General features: G+C 57.2%; 1 pseudogene; it reads right to left on the reverse strand.

Moving 5' to 3' along the window:
* Positions 1-1,305: 1,305 nt before the first annotated feature.
* LOC103267397 lies at positions 1,306-2,534 on the reverse strand (annotated as a pseudogene).
* Between the last annotated feature and the right edge of the window lie 2,076 nt (positions 2,535-4,610).

Here is a 4,610-nt window from a genome sequence, read left to right on the forward strand (position 1 = left end):
AGCCACATCTTGTGGGAGATCAGCAAGCAATCTGCTTAGGCCTTGTATGGGTGGAAGAAATCAAGAGAAGTGGTCAATTCCTCCAAGTTGGTTGGCCCCAGAAGAGGGAACAGCCCTGGAAGAGGTGGGTGACAGCCAGGATTCCACCAGGCAGGGACTCAGGCCAGGAAGCACTCATGAGAAGGGAGGCCCCAGGAATTGTCCCCACAGATTTTGGGGGGAGAACACTGGACTCCCTGAGGTCATAAGAGAAATGCAGGCACCAGGTTTCTCTATATCTCGAGACCTGAGTGACCTCAACTGACATCTGCATAATGTCTGTGATACAGAAGAATCCATGTCAAAACCAAAAAACCATCAGCCCCTAACAGAGTTTTAAAAATAGTTTTAGAGATCCTTTCACAATAACACCAATAGCCACATAGTCTCAGCTGTGGCTCCAATATGTGCAGACACACATGCTCACCCTTACCTAATAAGAGCTAACATTCAATGCATTTTTCGTATATTTCATATATTTTTCGTGTAATCCTTATTACAACCTTCAGGATAGGTCCCACCATCATCTACAGGACAGTTAGAGGGAGTAGCTTTAACACCCTCCCAGGGATCCTACCTCACTTAGGGTAAAAGCCAAAGTCACCTCCCTGCCCTGAACTACTCCCATTCTCCTATTCCTGAGCTCCAGGCACCAGACTCCTCAATGTTTCTTGAACACACCAAATAAATCCCTGCATCCTGATCTTTGCACCTGCCAACCCGACTGCCAGAAGCTTCCACTGGGAAGCTGCCCAGCTTTCTTCTCAGCCCTTCGCTTCCTCTCTCACAAGTCACCTTCTCGGAAAGGCCTCCCCGGCCTCCTAATCTCAAATTGCAACTCCTCTCCAACTGTGCACCCTAGCACTCAGCACCGTCTGACATCTTCCATATTTTATTGATTCGTCTTGTTTTGTCTGTCTGCCTCATGAAGACAGGCACTTGTTAGATCCACCACCACATCATCCGTGAATGGCATACAGTAGATATTGAGTAAATATTTGTTGATTGAAGGAGAGGAAATTGTGGCAGGCAGGAGATGGGCTGCTTGCCCAAGGCCCACAGCCAGCAGGTGGCAGAAGCTGAATTCCAGCCCAGCTGGACCAAGTCTGGAGGCTTTCCTAGTCACCGCCACTACTTTCCCAGGTCAAAGTCCCTTTGCACACCAGAAACGCATGGCCTACCTGCATGTGTGAGCACAGGCACACCTTCTAGACTCACTCTCAGGCCCTAGCCCTCACCAGCCCAAATCCCAGGCCCCAGGCTCACATACAGGAACCTGCCGTCAGTCTGCGCCCCGGAATAGAGTTTGCGCTCGGCCTCCTCGCGTGTCAGGCTGCTGTGGTACCAGGGCATCCACTCGTGGGCCATGGTGGCGATGAGCTTCTCCACCTGGGGGGCCTGGTTGATGATGGCCTGCTCCAGGGCCTCTTCCTAAGGAAGGAGGAGCGAGGAAGTTTGTAGGTGAGTTGGGCCGTATGAGGCTACAGGAGCCCCCTTCCATCTCCTGGATCCTGCAGATCACCACGTCCGGCAAGACCCCCGCTCCATCCAGGCACCCTAAGTAGGAGGCTGAAGACAGACTTGGCCATCTCCAAGATCCCCACTCCAATCCCGCCAGGGAGGGACCATGCCACAGGCTTCTGCTGGCCCCAAGGGCGTCTCCAGCTTTGAAACCTAAGCAGGTCGTTGCAGGTAGTTGCGCACTGTCGTGCTGCACAGGCTGTTTTCTAAGACTGCAGCCCTCAGCCCCTCCTCCCCCATGGCCACCCTAACCTCGGGCGCGCCATCCCCTCGGCCCTGCCCCCAGTACAAGCTTGCTCTCTCCAAGCCCGGTGCACCCTTCCACCTTCTGGTCTGGCAGAGTAGCGCACTGTAGCATCGCTGAGGCCGTGGAAGACAGTGGCCACCAACGCCACCAAGAAACCCCTGCCTCGAAGGTCTCCTTCCCGGTCCCGCCCCCACCAAGGCCCCATCCGTCAAATAGGACTGGCTGGGGAAGATGGCCTGTCTCGCTCCCCTGTGCCCCGAAGTCCCCGGGCCTCCCACGGCGGGCGTGGGTTCATCCAAAGCGCCCGGACCCGCTTCCGCCCCCGGGCCCGGCGCTCTCACCTCCAGCTTCCACGTCTGGCGCACGTAGTCGCGCACCAGCGCGTCGCGCAGGCAGTCGAAGACGCCAGGCTGCGGCTCGAGGCCCGATGGCCGGTTGCACGGCTTGCGCAGGTTGCAGGGCAGCCCGTCGAACTCGCAGAGCTCTGCCGGGCCGTAGGGCGCCTTCCCCCGGCGATGGCGTCAGAGCCATTGAGGTGGCGCTCGACGGGGAAGTGGTGGAAGCGCACGTCGTGCACCGGCGACAGCATGCAGCCGCCCAGCGAGCGCAGGCACTGGCGCAGCAGGAACAGCCGGTCGGCCATGCCCGCCAGCTTCAGGTGCTCCTCGGCCTCGGCGCGTGAGATGCTGCCGTAGAAGAAGGGCAGGGGCGCCGCGGGGTCCGGCATCGCCGCCGCCGCCCCGCCTCGCCAAGCCTGGCGGTGCAGAGGGGATGGGAGGCGCGTCAGGGCCAGTGCTACCTTCCCCCAGCCGCTTCCGCCGCGCCCGGAAATAGCGGGAGGGATGCCGCACGGAGAGGCGTCGGTGCCGCACGGCACAGATCGAGCAATCCCGACCGCCACCCCCGCCCCCCGCCTTTTCAGAGACTTCGTGCCGACGCCCAGGCGCCAGCACCCGGAGCCATCCGCTCATTTCCTAGACGCAGGCGGAATGCTTGTGACAGATGAGCTGTGGTACACACCCACAATGGAACACTACTCAACAATTCAATGGAACAAAACCCGAACATACGGGACAACGTGGGTGAATCTCAACGTCATCGTGCCAAACTCAAAAGGCTACAAGCAGCCTGATTCCTCTCAAAACTGTGGTGGTGGAGCACACACATCAGCGGTTGTTGGGCACGGGGCGGTGAGGTCTGACGACAAGGGATGTGAGGAAATTTGGGGGAATAGTCTGTATCTTGATTGAGATGGCAGGTTCTCAGCTGTATGCATTTGTTAAATCTCAGAATTTTCATGAAGATGGCATATAAATTTTTCTGTACGTAAATTATACCTCCATTTTTTAAATTAAGGGGAGAAAAGGAACTGGAAGGTATAGACACACTGGGCACTAAAAATAGTAACTGAAATGGGAAACATTACTGAGGGCTGTCTACACTCTTGTCTCCACTTCCTGGACTCCCGACCTCTCATCCAGCCTCCAAGTCAGCTCCCTGTATCCCCTAGGCTGCCCTCATTACTGACATCACCACTGGCATCTGTAGAGTACTAGGTCCCCTGAGTGACGGACACTGGTGACCCTTCCCTGCTGCTTGAGCCTCACAGACCTCTCTGGCTCTTAACAAACTGCCTGGCTGCCTACTCCCTCTCTGACCATTCTTGCTCTCTCTCTTTCCCCAGCCCCTGTCCCCCTACTTGGGTCATCCTGTCTGGGGCTACACATGCTGCCACACCCACCTCTCCCTGAGCCTCCCCATGCCCAGATATCTCCCTTGAGGTTGGCTCGTGCTGACATCATCTCCTTTGATCTCCACCAACTGTTTCTATTAATACAACCTGAGATTCAGATCTCACTCACATGGGGCCCGTGGTTGCCTGCACCCGACAGTCTGTTTTCCACATGAGCTGAGCTCGGAAGTCTGCAAGTTTCTCCTTGGCAATTCTTCCCCAAGGCCTCCCTTGCTCAAGACCCTGCTGTGGCTCCCTCCTGCCTACCTCACTGGATCTAAACTCCTCTGCTCCTGCTGAGCTCTGCTACCCACTTTCCTTCAAATTTACTTCTATACTGTCATCCATGCAGTGCCCTCCCTTGGCGCACCCTCTCTCCCTCCACCTTCCCAAATCCAGCCCCTCCTGGCAGACTCATGGAGACACTCATGCATCAGGGAGCAGGACGAGGCAGCAAGCTGGGAGCTTGTCCAGGGACCGTGGCGAGGGGTGAGGGTAGCGACCCTGGTCTCTGGGACAGGAAGCTGTGGCTGGAAACTGTCGGCAACACACTTTGAGAAGCTCCATCCCACGGTGGCCACAGGTGCAGCCTGGGTAGCCGGAAGTGGGTTCTGGCAGAGGAGAAGACAGGGAGGCTGGTCCTCAGGGCCCAGGCCAGGGACACAGGCCATGAGTGGCCACCAAGACCCAGGGGTCCCAGAGGCAGGAGCTCTGCTGGTGCATCTCAGCCATGGTCCCTGTCCCTGTCTCACAGCCCATCACAACTGCCATAACATAAGCAACCCCTGCACGGTGCCAGGGGAGCCAACACCTCCCTGGCCTTGCATTGAAACGTGGAGACCAAGTTCCCAGAGACCCCATGGCCAGAGATGCTGGGGAGGCCGGAGGAGGTGGACAGAGGGGGTGGGAAATAAAAGACTCAGGAACTGGGAACAGGCTCATTTGCCCAGGCAGCATCTCCACTGCAGGCCAGGCTGGCAGTGCCAGTCTGCAGCTTCCCAGTGAGAGCTCAGGCTTGGGCCAGGGATCAGACATTCTGTCTTCATGGGTAGACTCGTGGCCCTCCTGGGA

This window comes from Carlito syrichta, unplaced genomic scaffold (assembly GCF_000164805.1).
Source record: "Carlito syrichta isolate Samal-C Ts95f unplaced genomic scaffold, Tarsius_syrichta-2.0.1 Scaffold24775, whole genome shotgun sequence".
Lineage (NCBI taxonomy): Eukaryota > Metazoa > Chordata > Mammalia > Primates > Tarsiidae > Carlito > Carlito syrichta.